Here is a 16,346-nt window from a genome sequence, read left to right on the forward strand (position 1 = left end):
TTATATTTCAGGGATTATAGGTATATCAGCTGGAAACCAGAACTTGCGGACTACTAGTCCAAAGGACAGTCTAGCACTATCATAGTTTAGGTGTAACAACGCCACGTACCTCCCACACCTGGTATCAGAGTGTTTTGGCGTCGTTGCCGCAGAAGTAAGTCATTTTACTTTGTAGAGTTAATTTCTTTGTAAATGTTGTGTAAATAATTTTGTGTACAGGTTTTAAGTGTGTTTTCATAGTAAGTGTGTAGCAGTGTGATAAGGTCAGTATCATAACTTATCCCCTCTCTCTTTATTTTCATCTGTTTTGTTTTTAATTTTTACGTGTTCTTTACATGCATGGTCGAAGGTCATAGTCACTTAAGTTTAAATAGGCTAATAGAAACCCAAGATCCTAAAAGTTCACTTGGAAATACTGGAACAACCCTCCAAGCATAGGTTTGTCCAACTGCACAAACAACCAGTGATGCACTGATGATTTTTACAAATACAGACACAATTCCAACCATCATCCTAGAACATCCCACAAGAAATGACCGTTGACTTTGTCAGGATATACTGGGTACCCTTCTAAGGAAAATCCATAGATTGGAAGATTTGACTCTTGGCCAGCCTTTTTACACTCCTTTTAAATAGTCAACTTATGACCAATTCTTTGGTCTTTCCCATCTCCATTCCACCAATCCAAATATTCCTGTAGTCCTTAGTAAGCCATAGAGGTTTTATGACAAACTTAGAAATATTATTGATGGCAGAGCTCTTAAATAGAGTTGGAAAGCTAAGATAAGACAGGACCCCTGTCATTTATTGAAAGCAAGAAAAGCCGAGATTCCCGGATGACTCTGTAGCCATCTGAGGCTATCATGGAGTTGAGGGAAATCTGGATGGAGACACGTCACCGGTGTCATTTTCATAATCGTCTTTTGCTTTTTGGATCTCTTGGTAGATGAGATAGTCTTCATCTAATTCTGGGCTTGGTGGTCTTCGTGCTGGGGTTGGAGTGGATGAAGAACCTGGTTTAGTGACAGTGTACTGAGTCTCTTGTGTTGGCAATAAGGATTGAAAGTCTTCCCAAGGGTCTTGGGCGTCTTGGAAGAGAACATTGGTGTAGTCAGGTCGTTGTTCATGAACAAGAATTCCATGAGGACTGGAGCTGGATCCTGGAGTACATATCTGGGTGCTTGGTATAATTTCAAGAGTGTGGGAAGGACTAATGGATGTGTGGTGAATGTTTGTTGGGACAGATTGGACATTGTTAAGTTTTAGCAAGTAGGCTTTGAGAGTGGAGATGATTGTAGGATCATGGTCAAGAGGAAAAGGATGGGGGAATGTTTTCCATTCATATGCCATGTCCTGTGTCCAGTAGTCTTGTGTTTGAGGGTGTTGGAAATATGGTATGTGGACTATAAATACCGAAGTAAACATATCTGCTTCTTGATCTGGAATTCTATCTAACTGATGAAAATTAGATAAATTCTGTAGTTGTTTACGCCACCAGGTGAGCGGTGAAAACCATTCAAGGAGTTTCCAGAGAAGTGTGGGTGCATGGTCTGGTGTGGAGATATGCCTAAGGGTTGGAAGGACAGGAAGAACAAGTTTTGTAGCAAATAGAACTGTGAAACACCACATGTACCATAACTCATCTTCAGAGATGGTGAGGTTAGGAACAATGGTGAAACCAATGAGGAATAGGTGTTCTAAACATAAAGAGGGAAACCTTTCTGGTTTGGTTCGTGAACATTCAAGAAATACCTATAAAGGAATTTCTCTGCGAAGGTTTGGATTTGAGAATGAATTTTATAAGAGTTAAAGACAAAAGGATGCAAGCTACTTTAAATGCATTAATTAAAAAAATGTGGACTGAAAATGCAATTCAAGATGCAGGAGATGATAAATTAGGCTCAGAGAGAAGACGAGGCATTGTGGGCATTATTCAAGTTATTGGACAACCAAATATATAATTTGGATCAAATGCAGAAAGGGAAAATTAGAAAAAAAATGGTATTGATTAAGTTGGAATTCATGTGCAAGTATAAACATTGGGAAGATAATTAAGTTAACTTTCTCCAATGCAATTTATAGAGCTGGATTTGGAGTTCTTTAGAAGATGTTATGACCAATTTATTACAACTTGTTCAGGCTTAGGAATTCCAACCACCCCTTTGTTTATTCAACTTCATTTAATTGTTAGGTTTCAAGTTTGTCAATGTGTAAGGCAAGTCTATCATTAATGATGGTGGGCTAGCATTATTTATGTAGGCTAGCATTAAGTTTGTCAATTACTAGCATTAATAATGGTGGGGCGGTGAAGACTTTTGAAGCATCATTTGACAAACCTATGCTTGTCTAGAGGTGGTATCATGGTTTAGTTCTCAAGTATTATTATTCAACACCTAGAAGAATCCTTATTAAACATGGCATCTTCTTCTTCAACAGACATACCTTCTTCTAAATCCTCACCTATTTCTCTCTCTTCTACTCTTTTTTTACCTCGTTCTGGTAAAAAACATGTAGCCTCAAAGATAGAAAATCTTGTTGAGTACTCGTATATTCCTGAATCTGCTCAAATTAATGAATCCCAGTTCCCAGTTATGAGTCCTTACCATCTTTATAAGCAAAAATCTTCCTTCACTTGAAGTATCAGAATCCTGATTTCAATAAAAAGACCTCTTCCTAAAGAGTACATCCAGTTTTCACGACTAGATCAATGTACTCTACAAGCCTCTCAAAGTAACAATAAGTCACTATGGATATACCAATAGATCTCGTAACCAACTGGAAACAAGAAGGGTATGCACACCTCCATCTAGGTGGTGTCAGGCTTATCCTCACCTTACATGGCAAAAAAGGCTTACCCGTCACAGCCTGAATTGCTCTCCTTGACACAAGGTTCAAATAGTATCAACATGCTGTTATTGGAATTGTTCTAACCACTCTCCATGCTGAAAGTGTCTTGTTAACCTTCTACCCAAATTTCAACATGTCTCTAGAAGGCCCCAACCTTCCAACAACACTGAAAGTCCAAATCCAACTTCAAGGAGCAGAACAAACATCTACTTCCAAAATAGCCACACTCCATCATCAAATAGTATATCGATTGCAAAATCATGCACTAGATCTCCCAACTGCACAAACAACTAGTGATGCACTGATGATTCTTGCAGATACAGATACAATTCCAACCATCATCCAAATTCCCAAACAAATTCAAAAGCAAGAGTTACTTCAACTCATGCCTTTAGAATGGCTTACCAACTATGAACAATTCCATCAGAATTCAGAACCTGTCTAGACTTCTCAAGCTGTCTTTGAAAGACGAACAGACGGACAAGTTAAGTTGTCTTTTCAGACTCCAAATAAATCAAGTCCAGATCCTCCACGGCTCTCCTATATTGCTATGATTACAGCAGTTTCTACTGGCCAAGAGTCAAATCTTCCAATCTATGGATTTTCCTCGGAAGGGTATCCAGTATATCCTGACAAAGTCAACGGTCATTTCTTATGGGATATTCCAGAAGCCCATATGTGTAATCCCGATTGTCCCTACTTGGATGACACAGATGATGACGAAGACTTTGAAATCATGAGAAGACAGAGAAGAAGAAAGAAAAAGCCTTCTATTCCTACAACTCCGTGTAGGCCCTATCCTTTAGGACCACCAAATGATCCGGAGTCAGACCAACCTTTACCAATCTACAAAAAAGCACTCAGGCAGATCAAAAGAGAGTCCTCATCTAAGCATGTCCCTATCCAACCACAACTCAAGTCATGCTTGATGTTCTCATCCTCTAGCCAATCATATCAAGAATCCTTTCCTCTACTCGAAAGACACACAGACCCCCAAACCAAAGTTGTTTCTCAACCTTATGTCCAATCACCGATCACAACCTCTGGTGTACCAGAAGCACCAAAATAGTATGAGGCAGTGCTAAACTGGCAAACCCAAAATGCTAGTGCTCATAATCAAGCTCTCCACCATCTTGGTAAAAAGATAGACAAAGTGGCATCACAAGTGTCACAAACAGAAACAAAGGTGGACACCATTACTGCTCGGCTTGAACAAATTTATTCAAATCTGCAGAACAGAATCTCTGAATTGGATATCGATCTTAGAACGATGATAAACAATCATATTTGGGGTCCAGAATTCAATAAGAAAGAAGCAGAGATTAGAAAGCTAAAGGCAGAATTGGCCAAAATTGATGCTGACAAAGCACAACCTTCCCTTTTCATAAAAACCCAATCCATACCTATACTAGCACCACTATTTACATCTTATTAGCCTTTTTACACTCCTTCTAAATAGTCAACTTATGATCAATTCTTTGGTCTTTCCCATCTCCATTCCACCAATCCAAATATTCCTGCTATCCCATCGCCAAAGCCTACTTCATCACAAGGATCCAAATCAAAAGTAAAAATCTCCAAACCTCCACCCAAGGAAGATCTTCAAGTTCCAGAAGACTCTCCTAAAGCAACTCCTGAACCTCCAAAGAAAGACAAAGCTCCGGCTTACCAATACCATTATTAGCATATTGATTCTCAAAATAATGACTCAGATTCAATTTCAGAAGAAAGTTTACCCTCCACAGATAATTTTCGTTCATCTGAACAAACTTCTTCAGACTTAGAGTCTCAATATGCAGATATTTCTGGTCTTCTAATGGCCACAAAACAGAAGATCCTAGTACTTCTACTCCTGTTGTTGATGAATCTTCTGATGACAATAATGATGACCAAGGCTCACAAACAGAACCGGCCCCACCAGTTCCTGAAAATTCTTCCAAACCATCTTCTTCACCATGGTTTACATTTGATGACATCCCTCGTCACAAATGGCAGGCTCGACATCAAGAATTTGCTGCATGGATTGATGTGCAAATGACAAGGCCCCATGCGCAGTCCCAAAATGTTCTCCGTGAGTTTTGTTCTAGATTCACTAGCTCATTACGAGATTGGTTTGAAAGTCTAGGAGAATACAGACAACTCCAGTTGATTCAAACCACCATTCCTATAGCTCTTGCAGTCATTTATGAGTAGTTTATTGGAGAACCAGCAGCATCAACTGAAGCATCTTGAAACGAATATCACCAGATGAAATGTTGTTCTCTTAAATGACATCACCTGGAAATGCACCACAAAAGGATGAGCATGCTTTATTACAAACTGAATGGATTCAATGCTCCATCATTAAAGCATGTCTTTGCTGCATCTCTACCACCAGAGCTTCAGTCAGAGCTTCAAAGACAATTGACAGCCTTTAATCTCGACATAGCAAATGTCTCCCTTGGAAAAATCTTTCAGCTAACCATGCTATGCCTTGATAAGATATTTGAGCAAAAAGATTTCTTCAAAGACCTTATTGAACACAAAGAACCCTTTGCCTCCGCCTGTAAAAAACCTTATCTCAAAATCCAATGCAAAGATGAAAAAAAGTGCACTTGTCCAACCACAAAAAAGAAGCACTTCCCGAAACATTTCCACAAATCCTCTTCCAAAAAACCAAAGAAGCCTTACAGGTACTTTAGAAAAAAGGATCCTTCCCAGTTTAGAAAGAAGAAATACAATCGCTGCTTTATTTGCAAAAAGCGTGGACATTTTGCCCGCAATTGCCCAAATAAGTCAGCCAAAGTTGTTCGTCTCATTCAACACCTGCAGCAATCTTCCATACTTTCTGACAATGAAGATGTTGAATCCATCTTCTCAGAACAGTCAGAGAAAGATGATCATACAGCCTTCATCCTTGCTGATTCAACAGATTTAGATCCAGATGACATTTATGTGATCTCCACTATTCAAGAGATTAACCACATTCGTCCCAAACTTACTGGTCCTTCAGTAAAAATTTCAGTCATCCCTTCTAAATTTCATAAACCAGTCTCAGTCATTGGTTTCCTTGATACTGGCGCACAACGCAGTATGCTCAACCCTAAAGTCCTTCCTTTTGATTATTGGGAAAACCATACTGAATACTTTAGAGCTGCAAATGGAAAATTTTTTGAAACCTCTCTCATTACCAAAAAACCCATTGGTATCCAGTTATTTCCAAACTGTATCATTTGGCAAAAAATCGTTGGTTCATATTTACCAGACAAAGACCTCCTCATAGGATTTGATATCCTCCAACTGGTGAAAAATCTCTTCATTACACCAACAGGCATAAAATTCAAGCAAATGTTTATGCCTTATACAGATGTTCTCCGTCTGTATACATTGTCAGATACAACTCCTCCTTATACCTCCATTTCCCAAAAGTTCCTTGAACTTTGTCCTGAAAATCACTCACAATTCACTCATCCATCACCGCTTTGGAAAAATGAACAATTTTTCATCCATCTTCCTTTCAAACTGAATGAAGATGTCAATCCTACAAAAGCTACACATCCAGGGATGCCTCCATCTGATCTCTCTCTCGCCAAATAAGAATGCACTCAATTGCTTCAGCAAGGTCTCATAGAACCTACTACTTCAAATTGGGCTTGTCAAGCTTTCTATGTTGAGAAACGATTTGAATTAGTTCGTGGAAAAAAAATATTAGTTATTGATTACCAGCCACTTAATGCTTTCCTTAAAAATGATAAATTTCCTCTTCCAAAGATCTAGTCCTTATTCATTCATCTTCAAGGTGCAAAGGTATTTTCAAAGTTTGATCTTAAAGCTGGTTTTTGGCAACTTGGCGTTTCTCCAGAAGACCATCCCAAAACAGCCTTCTATATCCCTGATGGTAGGATTAAAGCATGATGGAGGATCGGAGAGAAGATCTTAATCTACATTGAGGATATCTTGTTGTTTTCCCACAACCACCAAACCCATCAACAACTCCTTTCAGATTTCCTAGAAATCGTGCAGACATATGGCATCATGCTTTCTGAAAAGAAAAGCAACATAGGAAAAGAATCTATTGAATTTCTTGGCATGGTCTTAAAAGATGGCCACTACCAACCAGGACCACACATTGTAGTAGAATTATTAAAGTTTCCAGACTCTGACCTCACCAAAAAGCAAATTCAACAGTTCCTTGGAATTGTTAATTATGTCAGAGACTTTATTCCAAAAGTTGCGGTCCACACCAGCCAGCTATCATGCATGCTTAAAAAGAACACTCCACCATGGGGTTCGGCTCAGACAGAAGCTATCAAGTAGTTGAAAAAGATAGCCCAGTCACCTCCTTCACTCAAAATTCCCACTATAGGCCAATGCATTCTCTAGACAGATGCTAGTGATGACTTTTGGAGTGCCATCCTTCTAGAAAAGATAGGTGACTCAGAGTCCTATTGCGCTCATGCAAGTGGACAGTTCAAAGATTCAGAAAAGAATTATCACGTGATCTACAAGGAAATTCTTGCGGTCAAATATGGAATCAAGAAATTTGAATTTCATCTCATCAGCCACAATTTTCTTATCAGAATGGACAACAGTTCTTTTCCAAAGATCTTTGACTTAAAAAACAAATTGCTTCCCGACAAGTAATTACTCAACCTAAAGACATGGTTTGCAAAGTATGATTTCACAGTCCAACACATCAAAGGTGATAAAAACCTTATCCCTGATTTTCTCACCCGACCATCTATAAAAAGCCCTGTTCTCATCTCTTCTATTAAAACCATCCCAATCATAGCCATGTATCGATCACTTCCCTTCAAAGCTCTCACCCAAAAAGCTTTCCCTCTAAACCTCACTTTCCGATTAGCTTTTCAATGGAAATGAATAACTAAAATTCTTTTCTTGTGTTAATTTCCTCTCAATTGAGATTCTTTAAACTAGGAGCACTAATATTAATTCTTTCATAATTTTGGCTTAAAATTTGAGATTGATGCAGCTTGAGTTGAGAATTTAGATTCAATAAATGATTGTTTATCTTGATTCTTATCTCGATAATACAATGTAGTATACACATGCATCATAGTCAGAAATAACTACTTATCCCTTAAGAGTAAAGCTATCTTTGAGTAATTTGGGCATATATACCACTAGTACGTAGAGGATAATCTACCATGAGAAGAAAGCTACATTAAGGGGTAGAGTGAAAGCTCTTGACTATGGATATTTATAAAAATAAAATAAAAATCAATCAAGTGCGTGTGGTAAAAGGAAAAATCAAAAGAAAATGCACATAAATGCTTATGAGAAAAAGAAAAAAAAATTAGAGATCAAGATGATAAGATTATTTGACCTACTTTTGTCTTGTTCAAGGCAAAGGCTAGTGATATTAAAGATTTTGGGAATAGATTTTGATTGAATTGATTCACACACACACCACAAGAATCAAAAGAGAGATGGGATTGACTATTGAATTAAAGTTAGAACTTCGACAATATTTGAAATTTTCTTTGAGCTATATGACTTATGATGCAATCTTTGAGACTAGTTTTCTGTTTTATTTTCCTTTTGTCCTTTTTATACTATTTAAATTAAAAAATGATGTTTGTGGATATCATCACTTAAACCCTCACGAGATTTTAACTCGTTCACTAAGGCCTCCTAGGTGTAACACTCCATTTTTTTAAAAAAATAATAATTTATTTTGGAAATATTTAAAACCTCATTACACATTACTAGTTTAATATAAATACAAATTCCTTACAAAACTTCCTTTATTATTCAGAGCCATCACCCAGTTTTCTTACCAAAGTGGTATGATAGAAGTTTTCTTTATGATCCAATTTTTCTTAGAGCCTTCAGAAACAGAGAGAATTCTTTCTTTATGGCGTCAACCTCCTCCAACGAAGCTTCTCTTTCTTCTCTTATCACTCCCATTTCCCTTTCTTCTACACTCTCTTTACCCAAATCTTGCTCCAAACACACTGCTAGTAAAATCGAAAATTTAGTTGAATATTCCTATATCCCTGAATCTGCTCAGATCAATGAATCTTCTTTTCCTCTTCTTAGTCCTTATCATCTCTATAAACGTCCACACTCCTTTACTCGCAGTATCTGCACTCTTATTTCCACCAAAAGACCCAATCCAAAAGAATATATCCAGTCATCTCGATTGGATCAATGTTCCCTTCAGGCTACCACAGCTGAACAATATGTCACTCTGGAAATTCCCCCGGACTTGATTTCCAACCAGAAAAGAGAAGGTTATACTCATCTCCATATCGAAGGTGTCAGACTCATCTTAACCTTACATGGTAGGAAAGGATTGCCAGTCACAGCCCGAATTGCTATGCTGGATACTCAGTTCACACATTACCAAGATGCTGTTATTGGTACTGTCTTAACCACTCTTCATGCTGGAAGTGTTTTACTCACTTTCTATCCAAATTTCAACCTTTCTCTTCAAGACCCTAATCTCTCCACTGCTCTGCAAGTCCAAGGGCAAATTCAAGGTGCAGAACAAATCTCTTCTGCAAAAATTGCAGAAGAGACATATAGAGATTCCTTAGTATATTACTCAAAAACTTTATTATTACTAAAGCTAAGATATTTATTTATTTTTTATTTTTTATGCACTTTGCCTTGGTTGGGGTTTGACGCTAGCTTGCCCTACTCATCATTACCTACAATGTAAGGACTTTATGAACTAATGCTCAGTACGATAACACTTTATACACCATATTAAGTTTTTTAAAAGAAACTTAGAAAATACAAAACAACTTCGCTAGGGCCCTAGGTATGTTGCACTACAAGGCTAGCACTTTTATTCTTTAAACAATATGCCCTTGGGCCTGATTAGTTGATCTTTTGGGCATTACATATCATTGTCCCCAAAAGATTTCCTTTTACTAAGCTTGGAGGGCTTGCCCTCTTTGGGAACTTTACCACCTTGTAGTACAACCACCCATTTTTCATAAATTCATTTTCTGAAACGTCTTCTTCAAAAAGTAATCCATGAAATGCATGCGTCCAATGCAACTTATGTCACAACACTATTCAAGGACAACAATCTTTAATATAGGCGGCAATGTTGTCCATACAGAGATTAAACAAAATGGAATTATAGTATAGGCGACAGAGCCGACCATAACATAATTAAGTATCATAGATTAGGCTGCATAACCAACCATATAAGGATAAGTAAGAAATTACTATAATATAGGCGGCATAGCTGTCCATGTAAAAATCTAGATCATAACCAATCACATCATAATAGTCATCACAAGATTAAGAATTAATTAATGCTGAAGTTAAGTATAAAAAGAATTTTGTCCCTACATTGCAGTTGAAGTGTTACTTACCTCTTGACCTTGACTTCTTTAGATATTTCTAAATTGAGGATTTCTCTACTCTTGATGTTATGACTTAGAATAGAAGAGGGTAAAATTTCTAGGTTGCATTGAAAATGAAAGGAGCTTATGGCTAATGGATGACTAGGATTTCGCCACCATAACTCTTGATCAATGGTTGAGATTATCCTTCATAAATACCTTACTAAATTCTAGAATTCTTAACTCTCTCTACAAACTTCTCGTACATCGTCACTTATGTCATTGCTTATGTCATCATTACTTATGTAATTGCTTATGTCATCTTTACTTAGAATTAAATATTTTATATTATTATTATTATCATTAAAGTAAATTCTATTATATTTAAGTAAGAAAATTGTACCTCACACTAGGGGCTTATAGGCTTGTTGCATATGCTAAGTGCAATATGATTTCCTGCGAAAGTGGACTAGCTTAAGTTTTCTTTTCTTTCTTTTCTCTCTGTTTTAGGTTTGCTCAAAGATGTCCAAAGGTTAAGTGTGGGGTAATTTGATAAGTGCTTATTTTCTCTATAGTTTACTACTAATTTCTCTATCCTTTTCTCGTTTTGGTCTTAAAAATTATACTTATTTTAGTTAATTTTTAGTTTAGTTATTTTATTGAATTATATTTTATTATGCTAATTTTTGTCTTAATTTTTTATATTTTATTATTGTAGATTTAATCCTGAATTTAATATTTGCTAGTCACTTTTTATTTTAATTTTTAATTATATTATTAAACAGGGAATTAATTGGAGATTATGGATAGAAAGGCATGAAGAAGTTTAATTTTGGAAGCAATCAAGATTAAATTGGAAATCAATTGAAAGAAAAGGAAAATTAAAGTTAAGAACCCGTAGCCAACAAGAATTCGAAGACCAAAATTGGGAGGCAATTCCTCAAGTTTCGAATGGACATGCATTTTTGGAAAATAGACAATTTACTTCGGCAATTGCATGTGCACAGCAAAATTAAAAAAAAAATCCTAATGCATCATGGTCATTTCACAATGAACGAGAAATCAAACGGTAAAACGGACATCACTTTTGAACTCAGGATAGTCGAAAACCTTAGGAGGAGCACAAAAGGAAAAATGTCACTGTTCACATGTACAACACTATTCACATATACGGAACGATGACGTGGCATTGACCGATGACGTGGCATTGACTGATGAGGTGTCATGATTCTATTGGACAAAATTCTTATACACTGTTGATCGGTGACATGGCAACATGTTAGTGGACCAAAAATCGCGCGTACGGTACATGCATATACACAGGATTTTTTTCAACCAAACCGTGTCACTGTTCAGGCCGGTTGACTGTTCAAACCGCGTGGTCAAACTGTGTCACTATTCAAACCACGTGGACAAACCGCGTACTGTTGACTGATGACGTGGCGCAATCCTGAGCGTCCAAACTGTTTTTAATCCGATGGCCATGATTTACTCAATGTATATATAAAAAGGGGGCCTCCCCCCTAATTTGGCATCTCTGAATCTATTTTTGGACTCCATTTTTCTGTAATTCCTTCTACATCTTGTATTTTCTATGTATTTTAATAAATTTCCATTTTACCCCTAGTTCAATTATGAGTAGCTAATTTTCTTTCAAGCTTGGGTTGAAGGTGAAGTCTCAACATTTGCCATGGGCTTTATTTGGTAAATTTATTTTCTCTTCCTCTAATTTTTGTGGATGTTTTGACTTTTCGTTGATAAATAATAATAATCTTGTCTAGATACCGCCCTGGTTTCACTGGCTCCCTAGTACAAGGTTATTATTATTTGGCACAATAAGCCCTTAGCACCATATTGATTAGAGTGTGGTTCATGAGGTGTGGATTCCCCCCTCATGATCTAATTGACACTAATAAGGAATATTTAGCCCATGGTGCATGTTGATGCGGATCCAGATACCCAAGCGCTTCAATTATAATAGTTTTCACTTTAATTTAATTCCGCCATTCCCATTTAAATTTTAGAATACTCCAAATCATTTTCACCACAAAACCATCCACCCACATAGAAAATTAATTCTACGCACAATTAAAATCCACCTCCTCGTGGGATCAACACTCGTCACCATTAATCTATTCTACAATAGATTCGTGCGCTTGCAAGTTCAATAAAATTTGTACAACACCAACCATCATCATGCAATTCAGAAAAACATTTATCATGGGTAGATGCACACCATATGTCAATGATATAAACATTACCATTGACAAATTTTTGCTATCACGTGCATTCTCAATAACACATCTAGTTTTATCAAAAATAATTTTATAACCCTTGTAGACTAATGCTAATCAAGTTGTGTTTCAAAATTTCAACCAAACATACATTTTCAATTAGAGTTAAGGAAACTTTACTGATATTACCAATTCCGAGAATCTTTCCCTTTGAATTGTCTCCAAAGGAAACATCTCCACCATTTTCAATTTTGGTAAAACTTGAAAACCATGTATAGTTTCCGGTCATATGCCTTGAACAACCACTATCCAAGTACCATTTATTCTTCTTCTTCTTCTTCAAACCCTACAGAGGAAATCTCAAGTCTTAGCTACCCAAACCTTTTTGGGTCCTTGATTGTTAGCAATGGTTCTTTTTGGAACCCAAACACATTTTACTTCATAATATGTATTTCTTTTAACTGGACATTCAAGCTTCATGTGACCATCTTGATTGCAATGGTAACATACAACTTGATTGTTAATGGAGTACTCTTCACAAAGTAGTTCTTATAATACTTTTGTTTCAAATTTGGCTTATAGCCAATAACTCCTTTGGTTGTTTGTGCAGTTGGGAGATCTAGCGCATGATTTTGCAACTTGAAGTATTAGAACCCTGATTTCCACAAAAAGAGAAGAAATTTATCATCTTTAAGGAAAGCATTAAGTGGCTGGTAATCAATAACTAAAAACTGTTCATTTTTCCAAAGTGGTGATGGATGAGTAAATTGTGAGTGATTGTCAGGACAAAGTTCAAGGAACTTTTGGGAAATGGAGGTATAAGGAGATGCTTCAGTTGATGCTGCTGGTTCTCCAATAATTCACACATTTTTTTGTGAATTAAGCAAGTTATCTAACATTTTTTACCCATTTGTAAATTTTAACACAACATCACTAAGTTATATATTCTTTTTCTTGAGCATCTCATTTTCCTTTTTCAAATCATCTACATGTGATTCTATATGTTCATGTGAATTGCTAGGTTTCTCATTTGATAATACAACTCTATCATGCAATGCTTTATTTTCTAATTCTAGGCATCTAATCTTTGCATTTAGAGATTCATTTTCATTTGTGATCTTTACTATTTTCTTTTTAAGACATGCATTCTTTTTACCAATTTTCATCTAATCATCATGTAATTCCTTAAAAGTATCATATAATTCATCATAAGTAGGATCACTTACCTCATCAAGTTCGTGCAACTATTCATTTCCAATTGCCATGAGAGCTAGATTTGATGAAAATTGTTTCCTCATCATTGTCATCCCATATGGCTACCATTGCCTTTTTCTTGAGTTTGTTGAGGAGAGGACACTCTGATCGTATGTGTCTAGGCTTCTTGCACTCATAACAAGTGATTGGCTCCTCCTTCTCCTTTTGGTTCTTGTAGTTCCGGAATCTTTTTCGCTCATTAGTTTTCCTCATCACTCTCATGCTTAAATGCTTTGAGTGCAACACTTTTCTTCTTCTTTTCCTCATTGCCTTTTTTCACTGCCAAATCTTTCTCATAAGAAATAAGAGAACCAATTAAATCATCAATAGGCAAAGTGTTTAAATCTTAAGCTTCCTCTATGGCAAAGACCTAATAATTTTTTTTAACTTTTTCGTTATTTGAAAACGTTTTTCCTAGGGCTCCTAATGTGTTCACAATATCTATGAACCTGTATACATAGAATACACACTCTCATTTTATTCCATTTGGAACAATTCATATTGTCGAGTATATCTACTAATCTTAGACTCTTTAACTTGATTTGTCCCTTCTTAGACAACTTCAAGTTTGTTCCATATTTCATGAGCACTCTCACAACTAGACACTCTATGAAATTCTTTCTTATCAAGAGCAAAAAACAAAGCATTCATTGCCTTGGCGTTTAAAGATATCTTTTTCTTTTCTAATTCACTTTATTGACTTGAAGGTTTTGGAATATCATCTCCTACTTCATTTTTAGTCAAAATGGACCATCACAAACAACTGGATAGTCATTTCCATCAAAAAATATAGGTCTAGTGGTTGATTGATCTTCCTTAAATGTGGAATCATTTTGAGTTGCCATTGATCTTTAACTCTAGATGGTTAAGTCTAAACAAGAGCACCTCACTCTGATACCAAATGAAATATTAACTAGGCAACCTAAGAGGGGGGTGAATTGGGTTTCTAAAAATTTAAGCAACAAAGAAACTTAATGCAATTTAAACAAAGTAATCAAATTCAAAATAAACAAATTTATGTGCAATGAAAAATGAAGAGATAGCATAAAGAAAGCAAACACGCTAGTTTTACGTAATTCGACCAATCGTGGCTACGTCCACGCCTCTAAGCTCACCGGGCTTGAAGATTTCACTAAGCAAGCCTCCAAAGCTTCAACAACTCTTACAATTGACTTCTAAGGTATCAATACACCTTTACAACAATAGATTATCCCCAATCTCTTAACTCAAGTGTATCCCAACACTTACAATCACTCACAAATAAAGATTACAAAAGAATTTTCTCTCACACAATGTACTCAAAGTGTGAATGAATGAAACAAGAACAAGTTTAAGGCTTAATGATGGTTGTATTTTCAGTAGCAAGCTCAATGATAACTCTTGGATCACTTCTTATTTGAATTTGATTGAGCCATTTTATAGTTGGAGCTGAAAACTAGTCGTTGTTGACTTTCTGAACAAAATCATATTGCCATTAACTACTGTCGGTTAACCGTTTTGACTATTCCAAATGACCGTTGGGCTGAAATTTCAAATAATCGATTAACCGTTTGGAATTATTGGTTAGCTGTTAACTTCTAGAATCCTACAAAACAAGTTTGGCTTGACCGTTCTTGCTAAACGGTTCACAGTTAGACTATTCCAAATGACCATTGGGATAAAATTTCAAATAATCGGTTAACTATTTAGAATTATTGGTTAGCTGTTAACTTCTAGAATCCTACAAAACAAGTTTGGCTTGACCATTCTTGCTAAACAGTTCACGGTTAGACTGTAATTCCATTCTGGAAATTAGCAATTAGTCGTTTGCTATTATCAGTTAGCCGTTTATTTCCATAAACTTGTAAAACAAATTGTACTTAATCGTTCTTGCTAAACGGTTCACGGTTAGAAACCAATACCTCTTTGGAAATTATCGATTAACCATTTTCATTAAACGATTCACCGTTATTGATGAGATTAAGGATAAAACTATCACAAGCATGTGGGAAGAGGCATATTCAGATCCCATTCAAGTTTTCGTCGGACCCGTTACAAGAGCTCGAGCAAAGAAATTCAAAGAAGCGCTTAATGGATTTTGATTCAAGCAACTTGGGCTCAATTAAATTCATGGAGGCCCGTTGAAGGAATCGCACATGATAAATGCATGATTCAGGCTCTTGAAGTTTTCAAATAATCACTTCCATGAAATAGGGAGTTGGCTGCACATTATACTTTCCCTTTTCTTGAGGAGGCTATTAGGGAAGCAAATCAATTATTTCTATTTTAATTTCCTAATTTCCATTTTAATTGATGTAAGGCATTTAAGCCAATTAGGATTCTGATTTGATTTAGATTCTTTTCTATTAGCTTATATTAGGATTCTTATTTGATTTAGATTCTTTCCTAGTTGTTTAGATTTAGATTTAGATTTAGATTTGATTTTTGGTATAGGATTTATTTCCAAAAATTCTTGTAACCAACCCTATATAATGTACTTGTATCCAATAAACATAGATAAGTTTTTTATGCAATTGGTGAGAGAGTTAATTCTCTTTGGTTCTTTACCAACTTTTTGAACTTACCAGTTTTCTGTGGCGTTCAAACTCTTTACTTATCAATCAGACCATCCATAGGTGATTGTGGCGTCTTCACATACCAAGGTTCGTACTTTCAATAAGCATTGGGTCAAGGTTCCAATCAATTCTTGGTTTAGATTCGATCTTGG

This window comes from Citrus sinensis, chromosome 4 (assembly GCF_022201045.2).
Source record: "Citrus sinensis cultivar Valencia sweet orange chromosome 4, DVS_A1.0, whole genome shotgun sequence".
NCBI lineage: Eukaryota > Viridiplantae > Streptophyta > Magnoliopsida > Sapindales > Rutaceae > Citrus > Citrus sinensis.